We start from the raw sequence: 18862 nt of genomic DNA, 5'->3' as shown, positions 1-18862 counted from the left end.
GAGGGTCCTGGTTGTTGGCAAGTTGAACATGAGCCAGCAGTGCCCTGGCAGAGCCAAGCTTGTCCTGGAGGGACATCAGATCAGGCACAGCGTCAGCAGCCAGGCAAGGGAGGGGATTGTCCCACTCTGCTCTGCACTGGGATGGCCTCCCCTCGAGTGCTGGGGGCAGTTTTAGGTGCTAAAATATAAGAAGGGTATTAAGTTGTTAGAGAGTATCTGGAGGAGGGTAACAATGATGATGAAGGCTCTGGAGGGGAAGCCGTATGAGAAGCAGCTGAGGTCACTTGTTCTGTTCGGCCTGGAGGAGAAGGGAAGACCTCATTTAGTAACAACTTCCTCATGAGGGGAAGTGGAGGAACAGGCACAGATCTCCTCTCTGTGGTTACCCGTGGCAGGACCCAAGGAAATGGCCTGAAGTTGTGTCAAGGGAAGTTTAGGTTGGATATTAGGAAGAGGTTCTTCAACTAGATGATGGTTGAGGACTGGAACAGGCTTTCCAGGGAAGTAGTCAGAAACAAATCCTGACAGAATATGTCAAGGGTTTGGATGGTACAGTTGGGCATATGGTGTGTCTCTTGGAGAGGGTCCTATACAGGGCCAGGAGTTGGACTCAATGGTCCTTATGGGTGCCTTCCAAATCAGTTTATTCTATGACTCTCTGATTCTCCAGCGTATTACTGCGGACCAGTCTCAAACTCAGTGAAACAGATGAAGATTTTCAAAGTTACTCTGTAAAGTCTAACAGGTTTTCATTGTTCATTGCTCTCAAACTGCAAAGTACCAGAACAGAACTAGAAGACTGGTTTTTTGGGTACAATTTTATGTAATTTTCCTGTTCACCTGTTCTCAGCTTTCTGTGGGCTGATGCAGTGTTAATCCAAATTTACCTACAACAGTGCATTCATCTGAAACAGCCTCAAGTCCATATCTGTTCTGGGTTTTTAATCACGTGTTTCCTATAGTCAGACAAGAAGTGTGCTGGGTAAATGTGTTGAAGGTTTTGGTGTCATGAGACCCAGAAGGGGTACTGAAAATGTGACAGTAGCAGGACTGTCTGGACATTCTCCACTAAGCATAGGAAGGTGTCTGGATGTCCTTGGTCTGCCTAAGAGTATAAGCACATTCACCACATTATTTATGGGCAGAATAACAGTTCTGTTTTGCTGTGCTGCCAGGTGTAGTAATCAAGCACCAAAACCATTAGCTGCTCCACCTACATATCTCTAAGTCATCCTTAGGTGCTGCTTTCTTTTCTCTTTTTTCTTTCTCAGGTTTCCCCCTTTTTACAACTGTTTCCTACAAAATAAACAATATTTCCCTAATTACTTTTCATATCATGTTCTAGTACATCTATCTGTAGTCTAATCTAGTATTTCTGCTACTGTTTTGGAGGTGTTCTCAGCCATGTGCTACTGCTGATATGATTTTCTCAGTATCTTGGGCCTTTCAAGATTCCCTCTCCCAAAGGTCCTTTTCACCTCCTGTCAAGTTTGCCTGTTTCTTGCATACCTACTCCTGACCTGTCAGTGAAATCCAACCATCCTCTCATGGAACTTCTGTTACTGTTCTTACATTCCCATAAATCCATCTCATCATGTCCAGGAGTTTCTCTTGTCTAGCAGTTTACCATGCTCATTCAAGTAGGTAGGTCAAGACTCTAAACGCACACAGAATATCAAAATGTGTTTCAGAATATTTGCTTAAGAATGCTAATATCTGTTTTAAAAAGCATGGTAATGCATTTTAGATCCCTGTCTTGTTCAGAAGGAAGAATCTAATTTGTACTATGCTCACGAGAGCAATCCACACTGACAGAATAAACAGCAGAAGGAGGAATGATGCAGGTGTCCTTGCTTACTGAAAGGAGAGGATAAAAGCAATGTGCTCCATTTGCCTCATTCATGATGCATCACTGCCTTCACAAATAATAGCCTATGTGATTTAGTAATTAAATATCTCTACTACTTCCCACCTTATGTAATCACATTTAGTTTTAGGACTATAGCACTCAAGAAGACCTTCTGACCCATCAAATATACCCAGCTGTGAATTACAGCCATGCATTTAACAAATATCTAATCTAGAAGGGACCATACTGACACACCCTGAATCACAAAGCACTTCAGTGCCTTAGAAATTAAGAACTTTAGTGTGAAAGATCACAAAAATAGAAGGAGGGCAGGAGCAATCAAGTGTATCAGCAATCCCCATATCGACAGAATGGCAGATAGCTTTTTTTAGGTGAATGTGCTCTGATGAGCCTATGAAACCTATGACACATGGTGATACAGAGGAAGGTAAAAAAAACTTGGGAACCACAGCAGCAAAATATACCACCTCATCAGAATGATGGGTTTTTCCATAAATTTTGTGTCCATGTAGTTCAGTACATAGAGGGGGTTCAATAATACCATGGAAAATTATAGTATGTACCTGAAAGAGCAGAAATAAAATGATGTGAGGATTTTTAACTTGCAATTTCTTTCCTTTTAAATTTACTGCATGATCATTTTACTCTTTTTTTTAGATTTTAGTTTTTCTTGAAGCTTGTGAAATTTGATGTGTTGAAAGATGTTAGACTGATAAAGCCTCTGTAAGGATATACTTATAAAGGTAAACATTATTTTAGAAATTTTTTTTTAGGGAAGCTTTAAATACTGCAAGCATTTTTTGCTAATATATTTGAATTTTCAACAGAAATCCAGTACTTTGTTATCTACAGTGCTTTCACAGCTGATATACAATATAGACACTAGCAAAATTATAAAAATAATATATATTACTTTTTCCTATTTTTTCTGACCTTTTCTTAATGACAATTTTGACTGTAAGTAAAAATTATGTTGTAATTTTGCTTACAGTTATATTTGTTTCAGTATGTCAAGCATGTAGGCAACTACAGTAAATGGTCACATCATTTGAAGAACAAGAGAAGGATATAACTAAGAAACATTTTTTGTTTGAATTTGATTTCAATGATGCTTTCATGCACATGTCAATTCAGGTTTATAAAGCAATTGCTTTGCTGTAGGTTGTATAATTTAAATGCAAGACTCATAAATTAATTGTTAATAAATAAATTAATATAAGTAATTAAATATAACTTGTTGTTTTCCATGATGGTTTTTGAAAAAATAAAAAATCTTTGCAAATATTTATATATAGCAGATATTTCTGTTATCAAGAGAAATATCATTCCTCTAGGGGATTGTTAGGATCAGGAAATTTTCAATACTTTAAAGCAATGCAGTTTGTTAATATTTTTTGCATTACATAGATAATGAATCCATGAAGGAACAGGATTGTGGTATATTAATGTAAAATGTTAATGTCTGCTGTGTTATGTTTAAGGTTTGTTCAAGTGGATCTTAGTCTGGGCATTTCAAATACTATCTTGCCATATCTCACTTTAATTTTACATTTCAACTACTCTGAAGAGTTTTCAGTTAAGTATATTGTGTGTGGAAAATTATTCAGCTCCCATTTTTTTCATATAAATAATCTGCAATTGCTGTCACCATTGTTTATGTTTATTTCACAAATATTTAGTTAGACATGGGACCAGCTGAGGAGTATCTGTTATTTGAGTTTGTACTGCAGTTTTTTGTATTTCATAATAAGCTTCCAATGCTTCATTTGTTTTTTAAGTTGAAAAGTTTTTAAATAACTCATTTAAGAATGACAGAATCTATAATGGAAAATATGATGATATTTTACATAATTACTTGCAGGGTTACTTAGTTGTCATCACTTTAACTTGAAATGTAGATGCATCAGTTGACTTTAGGAAGGGAAAAATTAGATGCTTGGATTCTGGGAGTTCCTAAGATATATCCCAGTCTCCAATCACAGAGTTTTTTTCCAAAATATATTCAGAAGTTAAATAAGGAGGATTCAATTGTACAGGTTTCCTCTCTGCCCAAAAAGTGGATTGAAATAACTGCAGTCACAATTTTGGTTAAATTTCCAAAGAAAAAACCTGAAGAATATGCTAAAGAAGTCTTAATTACGAATCTGTAGGTCACATGCATTGCTTCTGTAGCTTTAGAAACATGCCAAAGCAACCTATCTTGCAAAATCAATTTCTTCCAAATATTTAATAATGAAAGCATGGAAAAGTCACCAAACCTTACATTCAGAAGTGTCTGTGCTCTCTACACTATAATACTTATCTTGTAGCCATGACAAAGTTTCTTGAGCGTAAAGAGTAATGCTTTAAGCATGATGCTCTGAGAAAAGTGACACCAGAATTCAGATTAGGGGTTATTTATTTATAGTCATACTGGATATTGATAGTGCTGACTGGAAATTCTAGGAAACAGTGAGAAATATTTACAAGGGCCAGAAATTGGATAGTGATGATTTCCTGCACATTATGACTGTATCAAAGGTTAGCTTGTGACTCCCAGCACATGCAGTACAAACATTTAAATTCTAGAGGACTCTTTAGCTTTATCCATCTTTTGAGATATGTTTTTCAAAAACATTGTCTTTTATGTTTTAGGAACTCCTACAGCTGTATGTAGGGAATAAATATAGTTAATATAGATAACGAGACATTACTTATTTCTTTTGAGAAATGAGATTTAAGCAGGAAAAAAAAGAAAACTAAAAAGTTCAAAACCTCAAAAGATTCAAGAAAAGTTTGTCAGTAAATATTTGTATTTTTCTAAAAAGGAGACTTAGTCTTTGAGAATTATGAAGACGAAGCAGGGATAAATTTGAAATTTCATTTACCTTTTTTTTTTTTACTACCAATATTTACTTTTAATTAAGAGCTTACTAACAACATTTAAGCATAAGATATCATAGTAAAAAGAAGAACTGGGCGATTATACCTTGCTAAAGCATCTGTTCTCTCTGTTCAGATGAGGCAGTTTCATTTCAGTAATAGAATTGGCCAGCTCTGAATGGTTATGTTTGGGACATGAACAACCCAGACATCTCCATGACAAGATTAATTTTTTTGGCAGGTTTGATCAACTTTCAACATAAATAGAAAGAATGTGAAAATAGTGCAACTTGTTCTTTCTAGATCCTTTTCATTCAAATCACTGACATTTTGAAGAAGCAGACCTGGACAAGCAAGAGACCTCAGAGATCTCAGCACTGTCCTTTAGAAAAACAAACAGGAAATTAACTCATTACAATCACTGAATATCGTCCATATTACTGTATGTTCTCTGTTTTTTAAGGATGCTTTAAGGATGACTCTACAGACCTCTGAAATGATAGAACCCCATTCATAACAATCTACAGAGCAGCTCCTAATCTTTAAGGTATTAATATCAATTAAGTTTGATATTATTTAATTTAACCCTGATAATTGTCTATGACATCATATTAGCAAGGTCTGTCTTATTGCAAAGAAAGAAACTTGTTTTGCTCTCCCATCAAACCTATTTTTCCCTCTGCTCATACAGGAGACATGTCATATATATATATAAATATTTCCACATTCCTTTTAGGTCAAAAGAAGCTTTGGGAAAGTAAGAAGACATATAAAAAGGGTGTCTATTTTTTCTGCTCATGTAGAAAGATGTTTCTTAGCAGCAGTGGGTAAAAGGAAAGAATGATAGGGTAGTAAAGTAAACATGGCTTGGGATGAGAAAGGCCAAAGAGAAAAGACCATATTTACTTCCCTGTTTTTTTAATAAAAGCTGTTCTCTCTGTGGCAGACTGTAAGGCAGGTACTCAATGCCTTGAGAGCCAGAAAGAAGCAGACATGCAATTCAGGTGTCAACAGGCTTCAAATTGGACACAAAAAAGTGCCATTTAGAATACAAAGTGAGATGAGTGCTGTTTCACTTAGTGAGTCTGGTTTAAGTCCAAAATAGTAAAGGTGCTTAGAATTTCCCTCTCACAATCTGTAAAAAGTTAGAAACTTTAGGATCACTACAACTGTAAGGCTGTAATCCACTCCTGGTTATTACAAACACACTGAAAAACAGACCAGTGAGAGGTATGAGGAAAACCCTACTAGCTAATGATATGAAAAGCTGCTAGTTGTATGTTTATAGGATAACTCAGGTTGGAAAGAATCTCAGAAAGTTTCTGGTCCAGTTGACTGGGATATCAGACTGGAATACTCACAATTTTTTTCTACATTTTTGAAGGTATTAAGCAGCAGAAGTTGCATACAATCTCTGGGCAACCTGCTCCTGTCCTTGAATTTTTTCATTTATCAGGCTGGATTTTCTTTAGTTCCTGGCTTTGTCTGTTGTCTTGTGTTCTCCTGTCATGTACCACTCCAAAGTGCCTGACTGTGACAGTGGTCACAAGGGTTTCAGGGGAACGGAGAGACAAGAATGTTGACTCCATGATCAGAAGTCTTGATTTATTATTTTATGATATATATATATATATATTACATTATAACTATACGAAAAAGAAAAAGAAGAAAAAGGTTTCCTCAGAAGGCTAGCTAAGCTAATAATAGAAAAAAAAAGAATGAATAACAAAGGCAGCTCTCTTGGACTCTGTCCAAGATAGCTCCGTCTTGATTGGTCATTAATCATAAACATCCAAGATGGGCCAATCACAGGTGGACCTGTTGCATTCCACAGCAGCAGATAATTATTGTTTACATTTGTTGCTGAAACTTCTCAGCTTCAGCAGGAAAATCCTAAAGAAAAGGTTTTCACAAAAAGATGTCTGTGACACCTGACTCTCAAAAGAAGAAGCAGAAAATGTTACATTGCCAAAAAAAGATCTGTGATGCTTTCATGCTGAATGTTGGCTAAAAGACTGAAAGACATTTTCTGTTTCCTCGTAGTCTACAGTCATGTTGAGATTGCCTTCTCAGTCCTGAGAAGCCATTATTCACATGTACAAACACAAAACTTCTGTACAAAAGCAGTTCTTCTAAGAGGTCTTGGTATATTTTTTCTGCTCATCTCCAAAGAGGGATTGCTGGTTGCTCATGGCTAAAAAAAGTAAAAAGCTAAGTTATTTTACTTCCTAAAATTCACTAACCTTAGTAAGCAGTATATTAAATCTGTATTAATTTCAATTTTTCATTTGTAGAGGGCTTGATTAAAAGGCACAGATAACATTCTGAAGCTGTTCAAGTTGCTGTTCTGCAATGACTTCAATAATCTCTTTTTTTTCCTCTGAGGTTTATAAGTTTGCAAGAAATGTTGTGCCAAGCCAAAAGTGGCAGAGATTAAGGTAATTCTTTCATTTGAAAGGAGAGGGACACTATTCATTGGATCCAATGAAGAACTTGCTTTTCTTGACCCTACCAAGTAGATCAGACCCTCACCTAATTATTGTTTCTGGATTTCACTCTCACATCCAATTTGGGTCTTCTGAGTATTCAGAACTCCTACTACATTTAGCTTTGGCAAGTTTGCAGTGCTGTTTTAAAAATTTGATAATTAACTTGCAATTTTTGTTACTAACAGTTCATAAAGGAATTCTAAAATTTATTTTTCTTGGTTGGTTGTATGAATTTCAAGCCATATGGTGCAATCAAAATATTGCTTAAATGAAGTTGTATCATATTTACCATATCTTCCATTCAGTAAGTCTCTGTTCTGCTGATGAAGGACATTAAGTCTCAGCAAATTTGTATCTGACATTTGTTACACTCTTGAATTTATGTATGCACACCCCAATTACTTAATTAGTGCTAAAATCTTTCAAGGCTAAATAGCCTCGTATTTTCATTTTTATTTTCCCTGCTTGAAATATAGGTGTGCTACAGCTCCCACACCTCCAAGACCAGGGCCAACATCCTGTAACTCCCAAAGTTAAGCAGCATGGACATTTCCTCGTTTGACTCTTAAACAGCTTATTGTAAACCCTGAAATGTGACTGATTTATCTATCACCTTATCAATCTATTCTTTCCCTATTTTGTTGCTGTTTCATATCATTGTCACTACTGATAGGTTGAAAGGTTGACTTGTGAATATCGTTTAGCTGAACATTGAAATAAAAAAAAAAAAGAAGAGACATTACAATTCTTAAGAAAAAAAGGCATTGGCCCATGTCATTACAGGAAAACAATCAATAGCTCATTGCTATAATGAAAAGCTATCTATAATTCTGATTGATAGCTTCTGATAAAGGTTCTTAAATTAGAATCCTGGTCCAAAGTAACACATGAAGCACTGAAGAATGAGCTTTTAGCTTACTACATTAATGAATTCAAGAGGTATATCAAATTTTAACTAAGCAACATATACTGGTTTAAAGTTGCATGATTATAATACAGATGATTCAAAAATAGTATCTAGCATATTTAAAACACACTATTAATTTTTCAGTGTTTCCAGGAAGACATAATTCTTCCTGCTCTTTTTTGTTGTTGTTGTTGTTATGTTGTTTTGTTCTGTTTTGCTATATTTTTTTTCAAAATACACAAATGGTATGCAGGGACCTGAAATCTTAAAAAAATTCAAAAAGATCAAAATAAAATATCCTTTTAATGAGCTCTGAAATAAACCTAAAATTGGATCCTCATCCCTGTGAAGTGTGAAGGAAGAAAGTAGAAATTAAAGTATTATTAACTAGGACTAAAGGATAGCATATGTACAATCTTCATATCAGTTAATACTAAAGAAATACAAAATGCAATACAGAATAAGATTTTTTTCTAAAACAATGCAGAAGACTTTGCAAAAAGCCTTATCTAAACATGACTAAACCCACATTCTTTTTCACTACTATATTAAAGATTAATCAATCTAATCACAATAATCCTCCTTCTACAGCTTGTATTAACACAGGAGAATAATCTTCAATGCAAAAATAACTATCAGAATTGTACATACAGTTAATTTTATCAATTTCCACTTAATTCTATGCTTCAGCTATGCAAATAAAAATGTGAAGGAAAATTACATAGCTAATAAGGCATCTACAGGAAATAAAGCAAATGGGTTCTTCTCTGGGAATGGTATTTAAAAGGATATCTGCTTCAAAATGTGCATTAAAAGAATAAGGGGAAAAAAACCCAATGTTTTGATCACACCAGAGTTTTCATGTCTTAGCCTTCCCAAGATATCTTTCAGTGGCTGCCTCAATAGAAAAATATACTGTAAATAAATTTTCAACATTTTCAAAAAGGGCAGTAGCAGAGAAAGAAGAGAAGAAAAACATTCTATTTTGAAACAGCTTCTACAAATACTTCCCACTTTCAGACTGTGATGTTGTACAACAATAAGGGTGTGGCAAAAACTACATTCTCTGGAGCCATGCACTTCCACAGCTTTCCTGGCTGGTGTAAAGATGAGTAGTTGCCAAGACAATGTAAATTCCATAGAGATTTCTTATCTGACTTCCTTCTCTTTTTCATCATAAAGAAATGTCATCCAGACCAGAGAAAGAATATAAAACACAGCACTTCTTTATCTTAGAGTAGATCCTCTTATCTAAGAGTATGCGACTTTTTAAAGAAAAATTTGTAAAATAAACACACTTTCAATTTATAAGAGAATGCAGTTTCCTTTTTCTTAGTGGAAGACAGCACATCCAATCCACCCTCTTACATATGGCAATCTTTATTCCTTTTATTTTTCTAGTCAAGACCTAATTTACTGGGCCCTGGAGCTATAGATGCCTCTGAAGCCTTCTCTGTTTTGTTGGATAGGCTGTGAACAAAGAATTCTTTTGTATGTGATGCTCTAATATAATTTGAACTAAAATAGATTCAAGACTCAGCAAGGAAGCAAACTAAATAACTGTCGGAATAGAAAACCAAGTCCATAATTCTAAGATAAACAATTGCAGAGTTGAATAAATAGACATCTGAGCAGTTATCAGAGCATTCCCAATAATGCATTTTTAATACTTTAAGAAATGAGTGCAGAAAGGAATCAACATAGTCCCTCAGGCTATAAAGAGCTTCAAGTGGCTTTTATCTTACATCCTGTTAGATTATTAAAAGTTTGTAATTATAACTATATTAATATTTCAAGGCTTCTTACCTCACAAAACCTTCAAACAAGTAGAAACATAAGAAAAACACATGGCAATCATAAAGAGTATTGAAAATGTTAAATTCCATTTATGGTTTTCTGATCATACCTTTTTGTATCCTATTTTAATTTGAGGCATAGTTATGATTTTATGGTTCGATGCGTAGTGTGTAAGTACAGAATACAAAATCTAAAATCTGTTACTGCAGATTCAGTGCAGGCATGAGCAATATATAGGTGGCATTTAAAAGTTATCAGCCTTGGTTGAATGGTTTTATGTTTGTGAAATAATTTTGGAAGTCTCAACAGAGGTATGGATTAATGTGAAAAATACACTGTTTTTAATTCTGTTCAAGTATGTGAAAAACTTGGTAACAAGATGAATGACAACTAAAACTTGATACAAAACCTGATATTCTTCATGTGACATCAATACTTTTGTGCACATCAAGCCATCATTGTCACTCCTCAAAGTTTCCTGCATGTAGTGATTGCTGCAATACACAACCTGCTATGCAGAGAAGTAATTCTTCACTGTCACTAATGTCTTAACACTCTCCTAGAATGAGAGAAATGAATAGGAATCCAGTGTCAGCTAAAATTAGTGTCTCTTGATGGCTCAGAGGGCAGGGAAACTGGGAAAGATTAGTCCTGTCTCTGCAAATAGAAAGAAAATCTGATGTTAACTCTCAAGTGCTGGAACTGAATTCCCATAATTCAGAACAAATTTAGATTCTGTTTCACTAGAGTAAAATTCAAAGTCAGGCCTAGGTTAGTTCTGAACCCAAAGAGAAAGAACTTGCATATGTGAAGGGGCAGAGCTTTTTGATGGCTGAGGTCTTATTTACATATCCAAACAAATGGTTATACTTCAGAATAGACTAGTATATCATGTTATTTTAAGAAATCTGCCATGATGGTCTTTGTGGGTACCAAGTATGAAGAAAAAATGATGGCATTTAACTGTCTGAAAGCTTTGCTGTGCTTTTTTGAATATCTGCTTCATCTGTGTGTCTTCAGCACTCTGTAAACAAATTACTGCTTCATTCATGTTGCACTTTGTCATAGAATGCTGTTCACACCTACTTCTTCCTATGGAAAAACACAGACTTGCATACATAAAGAGTTAAGCACCAAAGATATGAGCTATCCTTTTTTCATGCCATGCCTCTTTTACTCCGAGAGTTAGCTGAGTGTGCTGTCTAGAAGCTGACATGCAGTGTGCTACATGTAGTAATTAGATTCAATACTTCTGCTGCAGCTCCTGGAGATGGATTTCACCTGCTGATTTCTGATGAATGCCATGTTAATGGGAAACTAGATAAGTATTGGATTGTATGTAGCTGGTAATTTTTTTTCTGGCAAAAATTAAATTATTTACACCTCTTTAAAGAATGTTTTAAAATACAAACGAGAATCTAACTCTGTTTAGTAACTTCCATGGAGGAAATAAAAATATCTTACTGCACAATAAAAGTGAAATACAAATAAAGGCAAAATGAACATGAAAATCAAACATTTTAAAATCTCACAAGAACTTTTAATTCAGAGTCTGCCTCATACCTTAATGTTACGTACAGGAGTAAAAGAGAATTCTATTCACTTTTAAATATGTGGAAGATGTGAGAAATACAGTGTAAGGTATGGCTAGAGTGACATTGCTTTTTTCCTTAAATGAAGTGAAAACAGAATATTGAAAATAATGGTCATAACTCAAGGCAAATCAATGACCCTTTTATTAGTATCACCAAATACTAAGAGAATCTAGAATCTCTGGTAACACTGAATTCTGATCATTGTTATAGTTCCTGGCTATCCAAATCTTATCCTAGTTTCACAGAGAATTTTATGTTTGCAAAACTAATTGTCATTATCCAATTTTTAATCTTATTATATTATTATTCTGCTGATATATCAAAGGCAATGTATGGCAAAATATTGATATTTACTCTTAAAATATGTTAGAAAATAGTTTTTAATTAGAGGTGCATACAAACCATGATGTTTTCAATATTTATTAACTCATTATTCTTTTATTATGCAAAACAGCAGCATAAGCCTAACTGCATGACTAAAAATCTGTCTAGAAAGAAAGGAAATTAAAGAAAAATCAGCAAATTTCTTCACAAAGTGTTCTCCAGAATTAATGAGTTTAAGAAGAAAAATTTGTGATGCATAATCCTTTGTGTAATCTCTGAATTAAAGAAGGAGAAACAAGGTGTCTCTATTTTCTTCAGACTGAGTGAATTTACACCAATAACTTCTTTTTAATGTAGTACTGCTGCTGCAATGGCAGTTTAGAGACACAGGCAAGACAAAGATTACAAGTGGCATTCACATTTTCGTTACATCCCCTGCCATCGATAGAAAAAACCAGAAAAGGTTTCAGGCAAACAAATCCTTCAGATCAATGAACAGAGGGAAAAAAATTAGAAAACAAATTTGGAAGAACCAATGGGAATTTAACTAGATACATATTAGTTATACTATTTCTGAAAGATGGTGCAGCTGCTATCTAGGAATTGGAAAAATATTTGGGATGAGGGCAGTGACTTCTAATTCTCAAAAAAGATCAAATTCTGAGAGCTGAGATAGTAGCAATCTCGTAAAATAAGGATAGAGACAAGTAGTTTATGGTCTTTGTGGTCTCTAGATTTAGACTGTGAATCTTAGCACTCAAGGAAAAACTTTCTACAGCAGGAGGCTGCAAAATATATGCTCTTAATTACTGGTATTTTTTAATTACTTATTGGTGCTGCTCTTAAACCCTGGACTACTTTCCCTTTCTGCAGTGCAAGCACTAACTGTAGGACATTTCATGTTAGGTGCTTATAATTCAGATAGTTCTTGAGTGTTAATTCAAAGGACTTTCAAGAAAAGGCATTGGCAACATTTTTCATAAACCTTAAAAAAAATCCCAACAAATAGGAGAAGGAGTAAAAGTACTGGCATGTCCAAAAATTATTTGTAGGGTAAACCCCAGGAAATAAGATGAACTATTCAGCTCTTGGAATGGAGGCTGGCCAGCAGTGGGGTTCTGCAGGGAACTGTGCTAGTTAGTTTAATCTCAGATACCCATGAAGAGATTAAGCAGTGAAGACAAAAATCTGCTAATATACCAGGTTACTCAGAACAAGAGAAGTATGGGCTGCTTGTAAAATTGCAGGAGGCAGATTGAGAGGCAACAGAATGTCAGCTGAATCTCAGCGTGAATGAATGTAAAGGGTAGCACGTAAGGAAGGTGGTATGAAAGTGTAACTGGGAAAGTGAAACAATGGGTTTATGCTGATGATTCACCTTACGGCCATACGCCTCCCTCCCAAGGCAGAGGCATATCACCAGTGAAGTTTAGTTCTGAGAGCCCTGGTGAATGACCTTGGAGAGTCTGCCTCCGAGGAGATGGACTCTGCCAGAATGGCCATGCTGAGGAGTCAGTGGGGTGATTGCTTTGGGGGAAGTGTCTCCACAGTGCATATCTTTATGAGTAATTCTATAGCTTCAGTCAGGTGCATATGATTTGCTCAGTTTCTCAAGCTACTATAAAAGTACTCAACATACCAGATGAAGTAGATTAGGTAACTTATTTTGCTGCTGAAGTGCCAAATAATATCATTTGAAGTAGAGAGAAAAGAATAAAGAGCAAAAGAAAATAAGAAAATGCCACTGAAAGCTACTAAGAAACTAAAGTTCCTATGGGATAAAAACAGACAGAAATTCTTGAGATTGGCAGTATCTCTTCTCATATTTACAGCCAGTGTGTTGGGTTGACCCTGGCTAGCAGCTGAGCAAGTCAATTGTTGGCATATTTCCAACTCATTGGGATGGGAAAGAGAATTGGAAGAATAAAGCCAAGAAAATTTGAGCATCAAGATAAGAAGACTTTAATAGATAAAACAAAGCTCACATGGAAGCAAAGCAAAATAAGGAACTTTTTCATTATTTCCCATTGGAAGTCCCTTTCTCCCAGATGTTCCAGCTGGTCATGATATCATGTGGTATGGAGTATCTCTCTGGTAAGTTTGGGTCAGCTGTTCCCAGCCATGTTTCCTCCCAGTTTTTTGCACACCCCCATCCCACTCATAAAGGGGAGAGAATGGGAAAAAGATAAAGCCTTGTTGCTGTGTGAATATTGCTTGGCAATAGGGAAAACACTGTTGTGTTTTCAACACTGGTTCAGTTACAAATCCAAAACAGAGAATGATTGTATGAAATAATTCAATCAGGTTGTGACTGAATGAAATCAACTCTGTCCCAACCAGACCCAGTAAAGTCAGTAAAAACAAGGGGTACAAAACCATGAATAGTAAGCAGCAGCCTATTCTTAAAAGATACTTTTACTAAAGATAATATAAAGTAAACAAAATTTACCAACCAGGTAAGATTTCTCCCCTAAGAATTTAAAAAAATTGAGTGAGAAAAGTACCACTGAATAAGCTGCTATGTGTTGCAGTTTGGAAGGCAAAAAAGTGAACTAAGAACGAATTCTAGTCTATTTCTTTTCTGGTTTTGCACACCGTGATAGTTTTTGAATGTTGCCACAGAGAAGAAAGAAATTGTTCCCCAGTCTCACCATAAAGAAAATATAGAAAATACTGTGTACATTTAATTGCAGGATAAAATGGAATTTCTCTAGACACAAGGAATGGTGGAGTGACTATCACTGGGAATTTTTAAGAAACCTTGATAATCATGTGTTAAGAAGAGATGGATATGATTATATTGGTCCTAGGTAATTTTCTCTTTCCTCTGCCCTCTTAATTTCACTTCTTTTGTTATGTTTCATGATTTTACTACTGATGCCCTACAGGACTGTTTTTCCCTATAGTTCAGATAAAAGAACTGTCATTGTCAGGAGGTAAAAACCAAGACATACACACGCAAAAAGCTTTCCACTATCTTTGAAGTACCTACTAAAAAAGTAAAATAACTTATGCAAGCACAAAGCTGCCTAAGTTTGACACATGTTCATACGCCGTATTTCATGCTATTTGCTTTCAGGCCTTCATTCCTAAATTTCATGTTCCATGTTGTTTGAAACAACTGACATTTCCCTTTCGTGCTTTGTTTCCAAGGTCCATCATAGGTTTAATTTATCCATTGAGAGGATAACAGGTGTGCTTTTTCAATTACAGCAGTAATGTAAACATGCTTTCTTGACTTTCAAATGTGTGTTTGATTTGCAAGTGGCAGGAAAAGGAAAAAGATTGCAAACAGTGTAATCCTTGCAATGAGAGCTCATGAATAAGGCGTTCAATAAATCAATACAAATACAATTGTGAGTAATTAAGGTCTGGAACCTTGTTTCCTTAGTCTGTTTTCTGGTGCTGTGCTGACAGATGCAAGTTGAGCATAGCAATGACATGGCTAGGTAAATTGGTCAGTTCTACAAAAGTTCATAAGGAATTTTATATCAAGATAGAAACTGCTAAAATAGTGACGTTATCTGTAATGGGTAGTGCAGTATATATGATATATTTTTTGGGTACTAGGTTAAAAATCTTATTTATATCTGCAATTATTGAGTAGTAGTAATGGATTATTACTTACCACCTTTCTAATTTCTCTTTTGTTTTAAAATCCTCTTCTTCTAACTCAAGCTCTTGGCATATGTTTTCTTTTTGCTGCCAGGTTCAGCTGAGGAGCAAAGGCAAAACAGAATACCGAGCAGCAAAGAGGAGGAAACAATTGCTATTTTTCCAGAAATTTGTGCACACCAGAGGGATAGCAGATATCATGGCACAGCAGGGGCACAGAAGGACACATTAAAACCACTCAAGGCTCTGTGAGCCTGCTTGAAAACTATGTGATAATGGTTTCAGCATGCTGAGGGTACATTCTTTGGTATTGACTGGTACAATTGCCATTGATGCTTTGGAGACCTTTTTCCTGACAGAGCTCCAAGGGAACTATATCCATGTTCAGCTGCAGAGCTCTGGGGAATGCTTGGTCCCAGAGACCTCCTAAGTGTGAGATGTGCTTATCTTGAGGCACTGAGTCACTCAGTGGAAGAGCTGAAGGAAGAGGTGTACAGGCTGTGTACAGGGAAAATAAAAAGGTGGTTGAGTGAGTCTTCACTGAAAATTGGCAGAGAGAACAGCATGATCCATACAAAGCAGCAAAGGAGAAACAGTGTGAGGTCATGATCAAACAACAGTGGAGGTTCATTCTCAAGATGGAGAAAGCTGGAAGTTTATGAGTTCTGGTTCCTGCTTCACTTGCAGATCTGAAACTTAAGAAGACATTTTAAAGTAGGTGGAGAAAGCCTCAGAATTGTGGGTCACAATGCTCACGTGTTAAACTGCTAATATGTTTTCTGGAAGAGCAATAAAGTGAGGGTACAAGAGAGCTACAAGATTTCTAAAATGTACATAAGACTTTTTAAATGTAAGTAATCAGTGAGTCAGTTAAAATGTTTTTTTGGGCCAGTTATTTATTCCCAAGTAAGTAAAAACTGGTTTAAGATATTAAGGTTTAAGGACAACCTTGGCTGCAGTGGCTGTGAGACTATGAAAGTTTAAAATCCTGAGAGAAGTAGGCAACACATACATTTGAATTTTAGCCTTGGACTCAAAGAGCAGATGTTCAGCTCTTTGTGGACCTGCTTGGCAAGATTCCCCAGGAATCTTGCTTGGAGTTCAAAGAGCCCAAGAAAGCTGCACAGACTCCTCTGGGGAGGCTTCAGTGACGGCTTACTTAAAGGGAAAGAATGGTCCATTCCAACACACGGAGAGTTGAGCAATCACAGCAGTAAGCCAGTGTGGAAGAACATGAAAATTCTGTCTGATAAAAAAAAAATACACAGAAGGTGGAAACAGTCTGCTCAAAAGGAATAAAAAGGTATTGCCTTTGTGTGCAGCAAATTAGCTAAGAAAGCTAAAGGTTAGCTGGAGTTAAATACAGTGATGGAGGTAACAGAAAACAAGAAGCAATTTTGTAAATACATTGACAGTTTGAAGAAAGGCTAGGAAATGGGTCTGCTGTTCAGTGGAGCAGGGGACCTAACAACTATGGATGTGGAATACATTTTCTTTGCCTCAGCTTTCACTGGTAATATTTACTAGTGAAATATTTATCATATTTACTCAGGCATCCCAGGTCCCTGAGCCCTCTATCAGAGTCTATAAAAGTGAAGCTCTACTCACAGTACAGGGAGAGTCTGGAATCACTTAAGCCAGGTAGAAATTGAACAGCCCTTGGAACCAGATGGAATGCCTCCTCCATCTCCTCCAGTGCTGATGGAGATGGCTGATGGCACTTTAGGGGTGCTCTCTGTCATTCCCTAATGGTCATGAGAGCCAGGAAAAGTTCTTAATGACTGGAAAAAGGCAAGTGTCATACCCATCTTAAAGATGGGCTAGAAGGGAGATTCGGTTAGCATGCTGATCAGCCTCACATCAGTCTTGTGAAAAATTTTGGAGCAAGTCCTCTTAGAAGCCTATCCCAAATATGTGAAGGACAAGAGAGTGACTAGCAACAGCAAGCTGAGATTTACAAAGGGCAAGCGATGCTTGAACAATTTTATGTTTTTACGGTAAGATGCCTAGTGTGACTCCCAAAAGGATGGTAGTGAATGCTTTATAATTTGACTTTATTTAACAAATCTTCTGACACCGTCTCTCATAGTTTCCTTGTCACCACATCGGTGAAACATGGCCTGGTTCTCAAGGTGGGTGGAAAATCAGCTGGACTGCAAGTCTCAAAGAGTTGTGATCATTGCCTAGTCCATCTGAAGCTCAGTAGCTAGTGGCCATCAGGGATCCAGCATTGTTTAATGTCTCTGCTAAAGCCTGAAGGATGGAACAGAGTGCACTCAGGGATTTTGTGAATGATGCCAAATGTGGGAAGGGATCAGTATGTTAAAGGACATGGGCACCTGGGCAGACTGGAGGAATGGTCTCATAGAATGTCATTAAGTTCAGTTAGAGAAAATGAAGTCTTATATCTAGAGTGGGATAATCCTGTGCAACAGACCAAGGTGGGAACAGACTAGCAAGGAGGTCTGAAGAAAAGGACACGCTCAACTCGTTATCCTTGTTGGACAACAAGTTGAGCATGAATCAGCAGTGAACCCTTGCAGCAAAAAGACCAGTTGCATCCTGGACTTATTAGCAGGAGTGTAGACAGAAGTTTCAAGGAAGTGATTCTTCCAACTTATTCAGCACTTATCAAATTATATTTGGAGTTCTGCGTCCAGTTTTGGGTTCACAGTACCAGAAAGAAACTGACATCATAAAGCGAATCCAGTGGAGCCCACCAAGATTTTTGGGATCTTGGGGTACATGATGCACTAGGACAGACTGAGACAATATTGTTAGTTCAGTCTGGAGAAGGCTAAGGGGGAGACCTTATTGCTGTCCAAAGTTTCTTGTGAGGATACAGAGGAAACAAAGCTAGACTCTTCTCAGAGAGTGACAAGTCAGGATGAAGGAGGAAGAAGTCGGAACATGGAAAATTCTGATTAGAAACAAGGATTACATTTTGCTTTCCACAAGGTGAGGTAAAGTGAAAGAACAGGTTGTCCAGAAACTGTCCTTGTAATTGTTCAAGACTTGACTAGACACAGCCCTGAGCAACATGATCTAATGAGACTTACATTGAGCAGTGGGTTGAATGAGATGCCCTCTGGGGCTCCCTTCCAATCTAGATAATTGCATGATTCTACAGTCCTATTAAAAATAGATACAGCCAAGAAACACTCTTCAGTTGACTTTTGTAGAGAATAGAGTAGCATGCACAAAAAGATGAGAAGGGGACAACAAAAGAAATAGGGAGGTACCTTGGTACCAGTGGCGAGTTGTTAACTGATGGTCCTTCTGTACTTTGCAGTTCCTGCTTACGCACATGATGAAAACAATTTGAGGTACTTGGTGCTACAAGCAAAGTATGAAGCAGGATTTAACATTGCAGATGACTGGGAGGTGATAACATGGTATTTCT

This window comes from Ammospiza nelsoni, chromosome 1 (assembly GCF_027579445.1).
Source record: "Ammospiza nelsoni isolate bAmmNel1 chromosome 1, bAmmNel1.pri, whole genome shotgun sequence".
Taxonomy (NCBI): domain Eukaryota; kingdom Metazoa; phylum Chordata; class Aves; order Passeriformes; family Passerellidae; genus Ammospiza; species Ammospiza nelsoni.
The sequence above is the reverse complement of the archived record's forward strand: the minus strand, read 5'-3'. Positions refer to the sequence as shown.